At 38.5% G+C, this 17,955-nt stretch overlaps 1 long non-coding RNA gene across 2 annotated transcripts in view; it reads left to right on the top strand.

The window, feature by feature from the left end:
* The window catches only part of LOC115923126, a 29,290-nt gene extending 28,469 nt beyond the window's left edge, over positions 1-821 (top strand). For both annotated transcript variants that reach the window (XR_004063801.1, XR_004063800.1), the window contains one exon: positions 730-821. This is a non-coding gene — a long non-coding RNA (uncharacterized LOC115923126). The remainder of the gene's footprint in view (positions 1-729) is intronic.
* Positions 822-17,955: the final 17,134 nt, after the last annotated feature.

The following is a 17,955-nucleotide window of genomic DNA, read 5'->3' as shown; positions in this document are numbered from 1 at the left end:
TTATGGTTTATTGAAAGTTGGCATATTATTATAACTATAAAATTTAGATTTACTGACACAAGAATGGAACTTGAGTATATGTGGAAATTGGATTGCTAAGTGTTAAACGTATTGCAAGAACATATATTTAGTGTTTTCATTTGTTGTATTTTGCAGGAATTATCCCACACACTTGTTGAATTTTTCTCTTCACTTTCCAATGATGGTCCACGACAGTGTCACAATAAAGGAACCAACATGAGTTAAACGGATGTCTCCTTTGTTTCATCATTGAATTGCAACAACGTGTTTAAACTAGAAGTCACATAAATCCTTTGAGTCCGTATTCCATCACAATTTGTTTATTCTTTTTCTTAATCAATCTTGTTTCCTTTTTTGTATTTGGCCAACATGTGACATGTTAGGAATGTTCATTTGGTAATATAGTAACAACTCGCATTAAGTAATTAATTCAAACGAGCTCATGTGCTTTTAAATTTCAGTTCACAAATCATAATTAATGTTTTTGATATCTGGATGCAACTTGATTAGTTTGTTGTAAAGTGGAACCTCATAGTTTTTGTATTAGTGACACAGGATTGAATAATTCCTGATTATGTGTACAATACATTGTATCCTTTTCTATAGTATTACCCCCCCCCCCCACCCCCCTCCAAGAAAAAAAATGAACAAGTTGAAATTAAGAATATTGTTTATGATATTGTTTATTTTGTCCATTCGATTTTGCAGGTATCCATGCCTTCTCTGCCTCATCAGAAGCCATTTCTTCATTCAGAGGGTCGACCACAGATGTGCTTTAAAGGCCATCTGTACTAGTTCAGCCAAACAGGATTAGACAACCCAGCGAGGTCACTGACGGAAGGCTATCTCATCGATTCAGTTCTCAATTAACATAAGAAAAAGAGGATCATGGGGGATTAACAGGCACAGATTGGGGAAGTTTTCTATATAGAGGGAGCAAGTAGCTACAAGTAGTACAGTGGGGCTTTAACACTTCACACACAAAAAAGGGAGATGTGTGATTGAGCGCATATTTATTAAATGCAAGGATGAGGACGTTCCATGCCTCATCAATCTAAGAGAGAAGGTCGACACTTCTTAATTATTTTTATGCTTTCCTGTTGCCCATATGGGAAATTCATTTTGTGCAAGTATAGCATTGGTTTGGCCAAGTATAGCCTAAAACAGCTAACACTGGAGCTTACTAACAAGCATTTATTGCTTTCTTAGCAGTCAAGTAAAATAACCACCATTATCTATCTATTTATTGAGCTATACATTGTTTAATTAAGGATTCCACAAAAATTGTCAATGTATATGGTAATAAGTTATAAAATACAGATTTAACTCAATTGCAACTGGAATTACCTCAAAATGTATTTCAAAATACTGCCCCTCCCTGGTGTTCCCGCAATACTTCGTAGTTATGCAGCTTTACATCAAGAACCTGGGTGTTGAACTGTTGTCCGTTTAAACTATTTAGAGGTAAGTTGATTTTTCATGCCAAAAACTTCTGATGTAGGCACTGTCCCCATCAATTTTAATATTTTTGAGGTAACTGTGATCTCTGTTGACTTTCAAGCCCGCAAATCACTATGAGGTAAATGACGGACATCATCCTTTTTTTTATATAACATGTTAGAAAGTATTTGGTTTCTAGATATTTTAAAGATTACTGATTGACTGCCTAATATCTGCTGATACAAATGTTTCAGTTAACAATACTAAAAGACGTTGTAGTGAGAAAAATAATACAAAATTGGTGACATAAAAGATTTACCACATGGTCTGAATGTAACAGTTCAATTTAAGTGTTTTGTTTGATCCATGAATAATTACAAAAGATCAAGGTCCCCATCATTTAAACAAAAACAAAATTGTTATTCTACTTGAGGTAAACAAGTTTGCGATTCAATTTTCACCTTGCATGAGGTCTAAACCTTCAAATGCATAATCATTATTCTGACGCACATAATCCTAGGTTTGTCTACAAACCTCCTTTGGGAATTCGGGCCAATATGACCCAATTTCAAAATTCACATTAACTTGCGCTTACCTGTAAATTGTGAAACAGCACATGTGCTTGAATACATTGATTATGGTTTGTGAAACAAACATGTTTGAAATTCCATCCATTTAGAACAAAAATATAATTGCACATGTGGTTAAATGCATTTATTGTGATTATAAAACAGTTAGGCCTAATAACAGTGCTATTTGAATTGTGTAAATTCTCAGTGAATTACAATAATGATATTACTTTTGTGAATGGTTTGTCTTTATATAATCTGTGCTGGGTCTACCATGAGGTACAGGTTACCTCTTATTTTACACACACTTTCTATATAAACTACCAAAGAAATATTTTTGCATGACATAATCCTAAAACAAGTCTTGGCTATAACATTTTTAAAGAGTTTTTTTTCAGTGGGCCGGGGGGGGGGAATATTTTTGATGTTATATTTAGTTGATAAGTATTTGTTGTCACTCTGACGGTATTTGTAAATAAGTGTTCTCTATAGATTAAATGCACCCGATTTAACTATAATTAGCATTGTATACACTGCTGAGTTGAGGGGTGGGTCAATATAAATTATTTGGTTGTCAGCTGGGGGAGAGTATTCGAACAAATATTATTTACTGTACTAAGCGAAGTCAGAATTAAAGAACTTTTATGTGCAAATTTGAATTTTCGTCACCCATTTTGTTGTATTTCTGATTTTCTTTCTGCTAATAGCGCTAGAGTGAGACTTTTAATTGGCCTTCCAGAGCCTCTCTTAACCTCTAGTGGGCTATATTTCATATAAGCATGCTACAACATTTACAAATGTGAACTGCATCGTTTGAACAAACGGTAGATTACTATTGTGTTGTATGCTCAATTATTTATGTAAAACATGAAAATACAAATACAATATTCTTGCTTTCATATATTTACAAAGATAACTGAAATAGATATGTGTCAGATTATCTCTCTCTCTTTCTCCCTTTTTTTTTGGGGGGGGGTGCAGATGTGTGTGTTTGCAGTTTGCATGGTTTTGCATTATGTGTTTCATTGCAAAAAAGAAGAAGAAGAGAGAGAGAGAAAGTTGAATAGAGAGAGAGGGGGGACAAAGAAAAAAATTAATAGAGAGAGAAAGGGAGGGAGAGAGAGAGAGAAAGATGAATAGAGAGAGAGTGGAGAAAGAAAAAGAATTAATAGAGAGAGAAAAGGAGAGAGAAAAAAAATGGGTAGAAGGGGGGCAGAGAAAGAAACAGGGAGGGAGAAAGAGAAAGGTGAATAGAGAGAGAGGGGAGAAAGAAAAATAATTAATAGAGAGAGAACAAAAATGGGTAGAAAGAGAGAGGAGGGACGGGGACAGAGAAAGAGACAGGGAGGGAGAGAGAAAGAAAAGATGGCCATAGAGGATTTTTTTTTTTTTTTTAAATTAATATTATATGGAAACAAATCATTTACCAGTTACAATTTTTATGTGAAAAAATAGCCAGTTGGGGAAACAAACGGGGAACTAGTTAAAATAATAATTGATTGACCATTCTAACAAAATAACTATATAGATCTATAGTAATTAACAATTGCAATCAAATGAATTATATTAAATCATTATTATTATTATTATTATTATTATTAGGTGATTTTATTGATAAGAATGAGTAGCCCCCAAAACAATAAGACTCTTACAGTTAATTTAAAAGAGCCCTTGACAACCTTAGATGTATTAATCTAACGAAGGTTTTTTAGGTGCCGATGTCAATTTGTTCTGGGTCAGATTGAGTGCTTCACCAGCACCACACAAATGTGAGTACGTGGGGCACTTTCTGCATCGGCGCGCCAGTTTGGTTCGATTAATTCATGAAAATGCAATTCAAAAGTTTATTTCAGAGATGTTCTAACCATCATCTTTTCAAGATTGCTCATTAAGATGTCCGGATCGTACTAAGAATGCTTAGTTTAACAGTTTTTTCAATTCTTAACATTTAAACCCTAGGCCTAGCCCATAAAAATTATGTTAGAAACCCTATGGCTGAGACTAGTTTTACAAACCTTGGTCCGAGGTTTGGGAATTACAGACCAAAGTTTATACAAACCTTCCTTTGTGGAATGGGTTTGAAAATAAACCAGGTTTGAGCTCAGACCAAGGTCTGTATAAACCTTGGTCTGATCAAACCGGGTCTGTCCTCAGACCTCCGTTGTGAATTCGGGCCATATACGTCTATGCTTTTTCAGCAACTAAACGAACATGTTTATGGATAATTTCACGTACCCTTTTTGTTGTTCTTGCTGTCAGCGAGTCTTGCATTTGATAAGTTGAAATCTTGGGAGAGATTCTTGAGCCATTTTTGTCTTGTTTGGAATTGTCTTGTCTTGTATGAAAATACCGACCAATTTTTCGCACACGTACGGTATCCTCGATCGCTCAAACCATTTTTTAACATGTAAACCTATGGGGTAACCATGGAGACTGACCTATTTTCCCAATAACCATGGTTATTGGAAAAATAGGTCTGTTTTAACCATGGTTACTGCGAATTTTCGGGAACGGTTAAAGTTTATGAATGCAATTTCGACCAATCCGATTGCTGGATTACTTAAGTGAGGTATATAACGTGTAATATAAAATGTAAGTAAAAGTTTAATTCGAATTACTTCGAATTTGGATAAACTCCAAGAAACTGAATGACACTCACCTCTGTGTACGGCTATTGTCAAGTGTGTGGAAACCCGTTTCTAAATCTTTCCTCCTAAAACTATGTTCAGAACAAATTGAGAGAACTTGCTGTGAACGCCCGACCCAAAATTGACGGTTTAGAAGACTGAAATCAAACGTGTAAAACATCATACGATTTCATTGGTCAGTAAATTGATTTATTAAATATTATTCCTTGCATTTTGATTTCCCAGTTATCTGCAGTGGGGTGACGTATGTAGACTGTGCAGTAGGCATATGCCTGTGTGTAGACTTATGCAGCGAAGGTAAGATCTATGGTCTTTTTGAAAATAGCTTGTAAAGCCAGTATTTAGATTTGACAGAATATGCTCGTTCCTGATAAGTTATGCCATGGTCTCATCTTGCCGTGCGCTTTTTGGTACATAATTTATGCGTGTGATCATCAAAGTACGTGTTGGACATACATGCCCATTGTAGCAGCCTCCCGCTGCCACCTTGAGTGCTCGTAATTGCCTACCCCTCCCCCCCCCCCCCAAAAAAAAAAAAAAAAAAAAAAAAAAAGCAGAACACTGCGTCTGACGAAGCTATTTTCTGTGGAATCCATCATAGAGGGAAACTGAAGTCCACGGCCAGCTGTGACCATAAACTGTACATTATGTAAGAATGCTAATAAATTACGCCGAAAGTAAGAGCCCTTGTTCTTAAAACATGTTGTCATTGCGGCAACGCAATTTCTTTAAAGCACAAATTATCTAGAATCCTCAGAGAGGGGAGACAGGATAATAAACACAAATGGAAAAAAGGATACAAATGGAATAAAGGAAAAAGAAACATTCCAAAGATCAGGAAAAGTTTAACATATTTATTTAACAACAGTATTTATTTAATAACAATATTTTGGGGATACTTTTAAAATATGCCGTCGCAAATTTGACATCTCACTAACACTTCGAGACTCTGCCCTATTTTCCAAAGGGTATTGGAAACGTTCAGCAGCTCCACCCCTACCCCCTTCTGAACAGGGGCGTCGCTAGACCTTTTTTCAGTAGGGGGGTGTAGAGGCCAACGTTTACCGACAAAACTAGCCACCAATTACCGACAAAGTTAAATGTCCCAATATCTACAAATTTAACCCTATAAACCCGGGGCCGAAGGCTAAATTGTTTTTCCTATGGACTATCTGTAGTAATTGCGTATGCGCAAAATAATAATGATCATTTTCCTCAAAGACAAAAATATACGAATTATTTCGTCAACTTAGTCAACATTAAAGCTATATATTTTAATGCAGGTGCGGAGCTAGGATCTTATTTTAGGGAGGGGCGGTACTGAGCAAGCGAATCACGCTCATTAGGGGGGTGTCGGTGTTAGGCCTCCCGCACGAAGCTTGGATCTTGGACGTTTCCTTAAATTATTAGGTAAAGATGACGATTTATTGTACCGATCTCGACTGTTAATCCTTGTCTGAATGAAGTTCCCCCCCCCCCTCCATTAAATTATGAGAAAAAGCAGACGATTCAGTGTTCTGTTCTCGACTCTTAATCCTTTTCTGAATTCAGTTCTGCCTCTCCCGCGCGAAGGGCGGGAGTTTTGGCGTTTCATTAAATTATTAGAAAGTAGACGATTCGGTGTACTGTTCTCGACTCTTAATCCTTATCTGAATTCATCTTAATCCTTATCTGAATTCAGTTCTCCAAATTATTAGAGAAAGTAGACGATTCGTTGAACAGTGCTCGACTCTTAATCCTTGTCTGAATTCAGTTTCTTCCCCTCCCGCGCAAAGCGCGGAAGCTTTGACGTATCATTAAATTATGAGAAAAAGCAGATGATTCGGTGTCGGCCTACTGTTCTCGACGCTTAATTCGTATCTGAATTTCAGTTTTCCCCCCACCCGCGCAAAGCGCGGAAGTTTTGACGTTTCATTCAATTACTAGAGAAAGAAGACGATTCGTTGAACCGTTCTCGACTCGTCTAAATGAAGTTTTCGTCTCCCGCACGAAGCGCGGAAATTTTTGCGTTTTATCAAAATATAGAGAAAGGAAAACGATTCGTTGTACTGTTCTCGACTCTTAATCCTTATCTGAATCAAGTCCCCCCCCCCCCCCCCCCCCCCCCTCTGCGCGAATCGCGGAAGCTTAGACGTTTCCTCAAATTATTATAGAGAAAGAAAACGATTCTTTGTACCGTTCTCAACTCGTCTAAATGAAGTTTCCCTACCCACGCGAAGCGCGAAAATTTTGGCGTTTCATCAAAATATAGAGAAAGGAAGACGATTCGTCGTACCGTTGTTGGCTCTTAATCCTTGTTTGAATTAGTTTCCCCGAACATTTTAAACCTCTGATTTCTTTAGCTGATATTATAGGAAAGTGAAACTTCGAGAAAATACAAGTATTGTAGTTGTAGTCACTCGCGAAGTCGTCACAGCGGATAAAAAGTCACAGTTCGTAGGGAAAAAAACTTGTCGGCCGACCGACAATATACATCTCACCGACTTCGGCCGACCGACAATATACTTTTAACCGACTTCAATCTGCATCGATATAGTACACGAGGATCGAGCAAGAATACCGACACAGCTGGCCCGACACAGCAACATATTTACCCATGTCTTTCTTGCTTCCTTGACGAGACGACTCCACCCACAACCCCCCCCCTTTCTTTTACTCCCACTCCTCCTTTCTCAGGCTCTTACCTCCTCCTCTCTCCTCTCTTCACCCCCGTTTCTTTTGTTTCCCTTTTCTCTTTTTTTTTTCCTTTTCTTCCTTTTCTTTCTTTTCCTTTCTTTCCTCTTCTCCCTCTTTTTTTTTCTCTTTCTTTCCTATCTCTTTTATTTCCTTTCTTTTCCTTTCTTTCTTTTCTTTTCCTTTTCTTTTTTCTTTTCTTTCCCTTTCCCTCTCTTTTTTTCCCTCCCCCTTTTCACTTTTTCCCGACGGCAGCGCAATTTTACCGACAATATCCTGACAGGTGGAGGGGTGTCGCACCCCCACACCCCCCCCCCCCCCCGAGTAACGAGGCCATTGCTTAACCAAGGAATCATGACTGTACGTAGCGGGCGCTAGGGTACGTCGACGCCCCCACAAAAAAAAAAAAAAAACAAAGAAAATGCAATACATTTTCAATAATTCATTGCATTTTCCCCCAGTCCCCAACAGAAACAATTCTTCTTTTGGGCCATTCATTATGGTTCAAGGCATGCCCACATAGAAGATTTGTTTATGTTGGGTGTCGGGGCAAAATAGAATATAGGGGATAAAATAGGGGATAAGAGCTCTTTTTTTTGTGTCCCAAAATTTGGCCGATTGATATTCCGTTTCGTTGGGGGGGAGGGGGGGGGAGGTAAGGTCGGGTTTTTGGGGTCATCCACCACTCCCTCCCCCAAATAATATTTGTTTACATTGTCAACAGAAGACATCGAATTGTATAGATTCGCTAGAGGAGTATATTTAAATGATTGAATTGTGGGAAAAGTACTCAGATGCATTTGCAGTTGATATATATTAAAGTCTCCTCTACCCTCTCCCTTCCTCATCGTCATTTAAAGTAGTTTCTTTTCTGTCTGGGAACAGACTAAGGTTTCCACTCGTTGAGCGGACCGCCCACGCCACTTTATCACATGATAAATTTTGCATCACAATGCCCATCAGGACCGACTCACTGGGTGAGAGATATTATTCTCTCGTTTGATTGGTTAGCTGTAGTTATATGTTTTTTCCTCTGGTCTCTTGTTTTTTTCTCCACATGATCCAACTGATTTGCATTAGGTACCTGCTCAATGCATGTCACCAGACGATGAAATACAGACTCACGCAGCCTACATGTATTTCTTTCATTTCATATGGGTTATCCGTCACTTCTACATGAAAATCTGATGGAACGAAGCACATTTTGTGCAAAGGAAATCTGCATTATATTGCTTTCTAGATCATTTTCTTCGACACACTGCATGTTTTGGCATCTGTCAAACCGGATTCATGAGCCAGAGACAAACTCTCCACTTATCTTGCGAAATAGACATTTTAAACGCCTTTATAAGATGTTCTAGAAGAGACCTCTCATGTCACTTGATGCCAGTTGCTTTTATTTGAATTAAGATTATGTGTGAATTATTTTAGCTGGGCTATTATTGGATAAATATTTCTGAGGAAAGGACTCGACTCGAATTCCACGATTCATTTCGCATTTAGCAGGATCTAGGCAAACAGTGAGTATAGTATGCCATTTTTTACTCGTTACATCTACATTTTGTTGATCCGAGCAAAAATAATCTTAAGAAATATATGTTTAATTTAGCCTATAATTGTATTGATTACCATTACCTTTCATGTCCATACCTTTTCTACCGCACTTGTGTCTATTTATCATGTATTTCATCTTTTGCGAAAGCTGCGCCTTGAGCATTTGATTGTCAATCGTATGTATGTATAATTATTATTAAAAAAGTATAGCTGCTATATAAGCTCGTCGGAATAGAGTCACAAACAATCCATGCATATTGTGCAGTAATCCTAATCCTTAGTAAATATCATAAACAAATTTACTTAATGTTATTAGTATTATGAGAATGATTGGAAGGTGGACTATACCCACATTAGTATGTCTTATAAATTCTTAAGTCTATACCTCGACAAGGATAAGGCATTTTGGCTCTGTTAACTTATGGAACATCATCTTGTTCGAAGTGGTCCCACCAAATCCCCGGTAGGACAGTGGACTTGCATTTAATAAACCTAAAATAAGTCTTTCCGTTGAAGACTTTTTGTTGTTGTTGTTGATGATCAGGCTGATGATTCGTGATTTCATGTCGTTAGAGAACAATAACATTCGGGCAATGTTGGGCAATTTGCATAAACTTGTGAGCCCAATGTTCCTTTAAAATGCATGATAGGTCTATTCCCAGCTTCTGAAGGGAGTTTAATTCTCTTCTGATGTTTATTTTGTAATTTAATGTCATTTATAGGTGCCAAAGGTCAAGTAAAAATCAAAACAGTTATCATGGAATGTTGACTAAATTTTAATTGCCTTCAATTATACTTTCACATTACGCGATTATTGCATGAGAATCTCAGGTTAGTCACATGCAAAGTAGTCATGATATACATGATATACCGAGCATCTATTTTGTTTGTCTCTTTTCCTCTGTTCGACCTCTTTACATTGATTTTTAGTTTTGACAGTATCTGCAGCTGAAATTTCTATTCTACTGCAACGAAATTATCATTTAAATGATTAATAATCTCTTACATCTTTTATCAATTAATAGTTACAATCGATACTAGGCCTTATTATACAACATGGAAAAGGGGATATAGTCCGTAAATTATGTGACAAGAACAAAACAAGTTTTTTTTTTGGGGGGGGGGTGGGGGGGGGGACGAGCATGTGCCCCTGTGTACCCCTCCTCCCAACCTGAGTTGCCACTGTTGCAGTATGTTTATTTTCGCTGTAGGATATGAGTGAAACCGGGTAGTATACTGAAATACAAAAGAAAACTTTAAACGGTTTGTGAATTAAAAGCTAGAGCATTATTTTTTCCACAAATTGTAATTTTTCATCATACTTTTTCAATAAGAACAACATCGTGACCTTAAATGGATCAGACTACCTTGCAATCAAACTGGAAGCTCAAATATTTTGATTTAGATGCTTTCATTTGCCTTTATATTGTTCAATTACAAATATATGTGGTATTTATAGAATTCAGTGTTTTCTTTTTTCTTTTTTCTTTTTTTTCTTCTGGCGAACAGAGCAACAAGACCAAGCTCTGTAATTATTAGGATCTCTGTCCAGTAGTGCCGTGTTTGTGCCATCTAACTGGATCGACCAAATCAATTGATTCATAATATATGTATATGCAATATTTTTTCCCGTAACGTGAGAGTAATTTTAATAGTTTCATACTTTTAATTAAATGTATTGTTAACTATAACTGTATAATTGTTTTAAATGGGGGCACGGTACAAGAGTCCTATCTCGCACCCCGGGGCAACGTGTCTGACACGGCCGGTTGTAGCAACTACTCCGAAGATCAAGATTACAGTAATCTTGATCTAAGGAGACACGAACGAACGAAGTGTTTTCTTGATGTGTAACCGATTATTAACCACGTCAATGGCCGTGGTGGTTACATCCACCACCCAGGTACGGATCCAGGGCACAGGGCACGTGACCCCCGGCCGCCCAAAGATATGGTAAAGTCAGCCCTAAATTCGCCAAAATGTTACTGAAAAATAGGGACGTGCCCCCCGGGCCAATTTTTTGTTTTGTTTGTTTGTTATTACAATTTTTAAAAATAAAAATGAAAAAAAAATATACAAATGGCTGACCTAAAAAGCTAAAAATGGCTGACCTCCCCGCTGATTCAGCGGCTGGCTGAGTCGTTGCGATTTTTTGGGACCTAAACAAAAAAAGTTTTCATAGCAACAGCAATTTTTAAACATGATTGGTACATGCATAATCAAGTGAGAAGCTTTAAATCTAAATATGAACATGTTTTGAATTTGTTTTTAAATTTCTAAATTACAAATTTATGACCTTTTCTATAATTCTAAGGTTCTTGATCCGTCACACCGATCTCAAACTTTAGGGCATACAAGAACATTCTGATAGCTAAATGTTATAATAAAAATACTAAATTTAAGATTATGTCTAAGGGGTTGGGGCCTTTTCATTTATTGGCCCATGGACTACTAATGCCTGTGAAAATTGCCTTATACGTACGGCACATGTACTTGGAGTGTTTTCCACTCAAATAGCGCATGATGTAAAAAGGCATCAACTCATTTGGCAACGCTTAAAATAATTTATTTTCCATCACATTATCTGATCATTTCTTTTTCTCTGGGCCACATCACGCGTCATGACGTATTCTTCATTCACCCCAAATCCCACTCGTTTTGCACGCTGCAAGCGCGTAGCCAGGATTTCATTTTAGGGGGGGCGGTAGTGAGCACGCGAAGCGTGCGAATCACTTAAAGAGCGCGCGAAGCGCGCTCCCTAGGGGGGTGGGTGCAGGGAGGGGGGAGTTTCCCCCCTCCCGCGCGGAGCGCAAAAGCTTTGAAAGAAGACGATTCGTTGTACCTTTCTCGACTCATAATCCTTGTCTGAATTCAGTCCCTCCCCTCTCTCGCGCGAAGCTTTGACGTTTCATTAAATTATTAGAGAAAGAAGACGATTCGTTGTACCTCTCTCGACTCTTAATCCTTCTGTATTCAGTCCCTCCCCTCTCTCACGCGAAGCTTTGACGTTTCATTAAATTATTAGAGAAAGAAGACGATTCGTTGTACCTTTCTTGACTCTTAATCCTTGTCTGAATTCTGTCCCCCCCCCCCCCCCTCTCGCGCGAAGCTTTGACGTTTCATTAAATTATTAGAGAAAGAAGACGATTCGTTGTACCTTCTCGACTCTTAATCCTTGTCTAAATTCTGTTCCCCCCCCCCCCTCTCGCGCGAAGCTTTGACGTTCATTAAATTATTAGAGAAAGAAGACGATTCGTTGTACCTTTCCCGACTCGTATTTCTTAATTTGAACTCAGTTTCCCCCTTCTCGCGCGAAGCGCGGAAGCTTTGACGATTCATTGTACCGTTCTTGACTCCTTTTCCCTTTTTCTTCCTACGTCCTCTTTCTTTTTTTTCTTCTCTTTCTCTCTCTTTTTTTTTTTTGGCCGGCGTTTTGGGGGGGGGGCGACCGCCCCCACCACCCCCCCCCTGGCTACGCGCCTGGCACGCTGTGCTTGTGAGCCCTATTTACGTCCCTTCCTCTATCCCGATTCATTTCAAACATCGTAGGCATAGCCTTTAGATGATCCCATCAGAGACATAAAACTCTTCGTTTTCCGAAAAAGTCGGCTAATTATAATTTAAACAAAAACAATCTCATTTGCCGTGATATAATCATTACTTCATCTGAAAATACATAAACGTTTGGTATAATAAAGAAATGAAAAGAACTTTCCCCCAACTCTCTAGATTACAAATTCCATGCATTTTGTTCATGGAACTAACAATTCATGCGCCAATTGGATTACAAACAGGGGCTGCCGAGCGACTTCCAATGTTGGGGGGGGGGGGCACCAAGAAAAAAAAGGGCACCTACAAAGGGAAATCTCAAAGCGAAAATATACAATTTTTTAGACATTGGTATATACCCCTACATTGTGATTACAATTATCAGGGATGATTTCAATATTTGTTTCAATTTATACACCATACAAGACATTGCTTAAACATCATGTTTTGCAGTTGATTGTCTAACAAATTGTTTGCGAGCGAGGAAAATTGTTAAGATGTGTGAGGTCGCAGTACGAAAAATTACATCTTATAAAGAGGAAAAAAAGCCAATCCAAATGGGGTTATAAGCACATTCTCATAACGGAAGACTGAACAGACCTTTGATAAGTAACATAAGTACATCCTCTATAGATGCGTGCGAGGGGGAAATTGCTCTTAGTCGCTTGAAATTAGCTAGTGCGCGTTTAATGATGAGAGAAAAAGGGGAAACTTTTCAAGAAAAAAAGGAGCATGATTGTGCCAAAGTACACTGTCGCTCATATAGTTGGAATAATTTTTGTTGTACCCCAATTTGTGGAATTATTTTAAAAATAATTTATTCCTAATAGATCTAGATAATAGTATACATTCTAAGATTTTATTGAATAATAATTTGCCAATGTGTGTTTTGCGTGACTGCTAAAGCATGTGTATGCTACTATGCTTATTAACTAGGGGACCAACGCCCCTAAGTCATAAATGACAGTAATGAGGATTAATGTCCCACAAAAAGGCACTAAAATAGCACATCGACACGGTTTTGATCCTGGGGCCTCACAGTTACGAGGCCATTGCTTTGTCACTGAACCATGACGACAGCAGTCTCTAGGGTAGGGGGCAGTTTCCATAAATAAAAAACACAAAGAAAATGCAATAAATTTTCAATAATTTATTGCATTTTACCCCGGTTCCCAACATAATGAAATTCTCTGTGTGCCCATGCCTTGAGCCATAATGCATGGCCGTACAGAGCATTTTTTTCTCGAAGTTCTGACTCAATTATTCCATTGTGGTCTGTGGATGGAGGTACAGACTTCCGATGTTTAATAGATAATGTGTCAGCGTTACTAGCTGATGGAAATTATATTTCATTTTATGACAATATTGATTGTTATTCAACAAAATCTGTTTATTTAAATTCATCAATATTATAAATGACTGAAGTATTAATTGATTGTTTTTCTTCTCTTTCTTGCAGGGCTTTGTTTTGGTTTCGTCTGATGACAAAATAAAACGATGAACTAAAAATACACCACGTCTACACTTTCCTTCATTGGAAGTTTACCCACGACATTATCATCCGACAAAGGGGTACCCTTCTTATTTCAGAGGTGATATATTGACGTCATGGCAAACGGCTCAATCTTGTACCCATTGCTCGTCGCGTGTCTCCTCGTCGGCCCGTCCTTTCAATCTTTACATCGACACGATGGAGATTCGGCGATATCATCATTAAGACTGGACATTGACAAATCTTTCCAGGGATGTGATCAGAACATTGAACTGAAAAAAGCTTCTTGCAGCAATAAAGGCCTGGATACGGTTCCCCAGAATCTTTCTGATGATACCAAGGTGCTTGACTTGTCTCATAACAATATCACCATACTTTTGAACTCCTCGTTTGAAGTATACCCTCTAATTAACTCCTTGGACATTTCTCACAACGATGTAAGATCGATAGAATAGGGCACTTTTTACCCCCTCAAGGGCTTAATTAACCTGTCTCTATTGATGAACCAGCATCTTGTGCTTCCAGCAACAGGCGTCTTTATGATGTCTTCACAGCTTTCCATGCTCGATTTAACGAAAACAAACTTGAAGTCGCTCCCCGATGACATTCTAAAATGGAGTCCACACCTAGATCTTGTTGTTCTGTTCGAGAACCGGCTCTCCTTCATCAATGTGAGTTCTTGTGGCATGGCCGACCAGGTATACATGACTACTAATCACATAAAACACCTTACGGCAGGAGATTTCACCTTTGTGTGCAACACTACTATCTTATACAAAACCCTATCCAATCCGTAGACCCTGATGTGGTCGCATCATTACATGTTCGCTCTCTGATGCTAGGTGGCTACCCTTTGAGTGACGAGTTGTTAACGAACATCATCCTCGGAATCTCAAAATCAGACATCGATGAGCTTATAATCCAGAGAGGCTCTGTTGGTGCGTTTCCTAAAGGTTTCTTCGATCCACTGCGCGATGCTTCTCTTTCTCTTCTGTACTTAGAAAGAAACAAACTTAAAAGCCTCCATCTTTTAGTCTTCTCGAATTTAACAAAACTCAAAGAATTCATTTTCAATTATAACGAACTCCCCATCGACATAATTCACCCAGACTTTTTCGAGGGCATGAAGGCATTAAAGGGACTAATAATGAACAACAACCAAGTAACACAAATAAATCCTCAAAACCAGACTTGGACAGTTGACTTATCGGAGTTAGACTTATCCGGTAATATGATTACAAACATATCTACATCTGTATTTCGGGGTTTAGGAAATTTAACTTTCTTAAACATGAGCTATAACAGACTACTTGCTGTCTTTGAGCTGACGGCCTTTTCGGGACTTGACAATATTCAAACCATTGATTTGTCCGGATGTCAATTATATACAATTCTGGAATTGAACACCCCAATATTAAGATCACTTTTCCTTAACTCTATTAATCCGTTAAACGTCGGGGTTAGTATCAAACCAGCCTCGTTTCAACATTTACATTCCCTTGTTAATTTATACATGAAAGACTCTGGGCTTGACATTACGAATAACATATGGAATGTAAACGCGTCTCTTTTCGATGGATTATTGCATCTTAATCATTTGGATTTGAGTAAAAACCCTTTCCCGAGTTTTTTACCGCCAGGGGTATTCCGGCAACTCTCCGTTTTACAAGAGCTAAATCTAGAATATTGCCAAATTGGAAATCTACATCCTCTTGTCTTCTCGGGGTTGGAATCGCTTCAGAAGTTGAGTTTGAAAGGAAACAACATCCAGCATATTCATGATGATGTATTGTCGGGGTTGGGCCAAGTAAACATTATAGACTTTGAAGGAAACCAGATCATATACTTGGACGAGCTAATGTTCTCAAATAACCGGAATCTCACAAATCTTTCTTTGGCCGACAACAAATTAACGCGCTTTAATCAAAAGACTTTCAGGCCGATCCTTTCCTCCATTTCTTCACTTGATCTATCAATGAACCCAATTGATTGTAACTGTGATCTAAAGTGGCTTATTTATTGGATAAATAAATCTATACACCTGATAGACAGGGACAAAACTATTTGTTCGTCAGAATCTCTGGAGCCTTTTCGTGAGAAACCCCTAAACCCCTGCTTGATGTTGATCCAAATGAACTCTGTATAATAAATGGTCTATTGTTTCTGATTCCCCTTGCCTCCATTGGCTTGGTTGTAATCAGCGTGCTGTTGTATCACTTCCGATGGCAGTTGAGGTACAAACTCTTTCTCTTAAAACTGGCCGCAGTGGGCTATAAAGAGATGCGAGACGCTCGAGACCACAATGACTACGAGTTTGACGTGAACATCATTTTCTGCGACGATGGCGAAGATGACGAAGAATGGATTCGCGAACAGCTCCGACCGGCTCTCGGAGAACGGCTACCACAGTTTCAGAGGAACGTCTTCGGTGACGAAGACCTTGTATTAGGTATGCATTATTTAGATTCCGTCCATTACGTGGTGAGCCACAGTTACAAGACCATCATAGTGCTCAGCAGAGCTGCAGTGCAAGACCGCTGGTTCATACTCAAGTTCCGGACGGCCATGGACCACGTGAGTGACACTTTGACTGAATTTGTAGTCGTGGTCTTCCTCGAAGACATCCCAGATGACGAAATGCCATTCTTGGCGAGGTTGTATCTTAATGATGGCAGACCCTATATCCACTGGACTGAGGACGCAAGAGGACAAGAATGTTTTTGGGATGAATTGACCAAAAATCTGACCATTAATCTAAGGACAAATGACTTGATCCCAAACGAGTAGTATAACAGTCATGTAGGAACCTAGAGAAAGTAAAGAAAGTGTTTGTCGTCGTCATTATCATCATCACGATCATCAACATCATCACCATCGCCATTAGCATTATTGTTTCTGATGTTCTTGTTTTTGTTTCTGTTAAAGGTTTACATTGGAACTTAAATCTGTAAGAAAATCGGTTAGATAATTGGCAATCATAGAATTAACGTGTATCCTCGTGGTATGATTGTTTTATGATATGGTTGGATGCAAATCTTTACAATACTTGTATGCTTGTAAGTGTCGGCTTAATTGCATGGTGATGTAGATTATACAGTAGGTTTGCGGGTGCACCATGTGAGAGAGAGAGGGAGTATTGAGGAGTCCTAAAAAAAGACTCTCGGTAATCTTTCTTTAGGGTTTTGTAGTCCTGAAAAGGACTGTTAGTATAGTCTTGAAAAAACTGTTGGTTATCTTTCTTAGCTTATAGTTCTGAGGAGAACTATAGCGCTTGGAGAGGATGAGGGCGGGAGTAGCTCGACTTTTCGAACAGGTTGACTATCCGTCGTCAGGAGTGTTCGAAACGTCGAGCCACTCCCGCCCTCATGCTCTCCAAGCGCTATAGTTCTCCTTGGGACTATAAGCAAAGAAAGATAACCAACAGTCTTTTTCAAGACTATACCAACAGTCCTTTTCAGGACTACAAAACATTCAAGAAAGATTACCGAGAGTCCTTTTCAGGACTCCTCAATCCTCCCTCTCTCTCACATGGTGCACCCGCAAGCCTACTGTATAATACTTGTAACGCAGTTTCTCTCTGTTTTTCAATATTAGAATTACAATCACCATTTGCTGAATAAGAGAATTTGCATTTAAAGGTTTATATTGATTCACATTACTCTAAGGCTTAGCGCACACTACACGATCTGACTGCGATCGATTTTGGAAGAATTTACAACAGCATTTTATATGAACATTTTAACATGTAAAATGTTTAATAATTGAGGATTTGTTTATTCATGGATTAATAAAATCTAACTTTTAGGGGACTTCAAGCTTACTTCTTCAAGAAACAGATCGCAGCCGGATCATGTAGTGTGCGCCGGTAAGTGTTTAGTGTAAGTATTTATGGAGAAGTGAATCTCTTCAAGGCAACCAAAAAGCCATGTCCATGAAACCTCTTTATCAACGAACTTTTCTGTAGATTAAGATTTGGAACATAACACGAGAAGCTATGATGATAATTCGA

The sequence above is a fragment of the Strongylocentrotus purpuratus genome, unplaced genomic scaffold, assembly GCF_000002235.5.
Source record: "Strongylocentrotus purpuratus isolate Spur 01 unplaced genomic scaffold, Spur_5.0 spur5_scaffold_13, whole genome shotgun sequence".
NCBI classification, from domain to species: Eukaryota; Metazoa; Echinodermata; class Echinoidea; order Camarodonta; family Strongylocentrotidae; genus Strongylocentrotus; species Strongylocentrotus purpuratus.
This window is presented reverse-complemented; position numbering and strand designations above follow the sequence as displayed.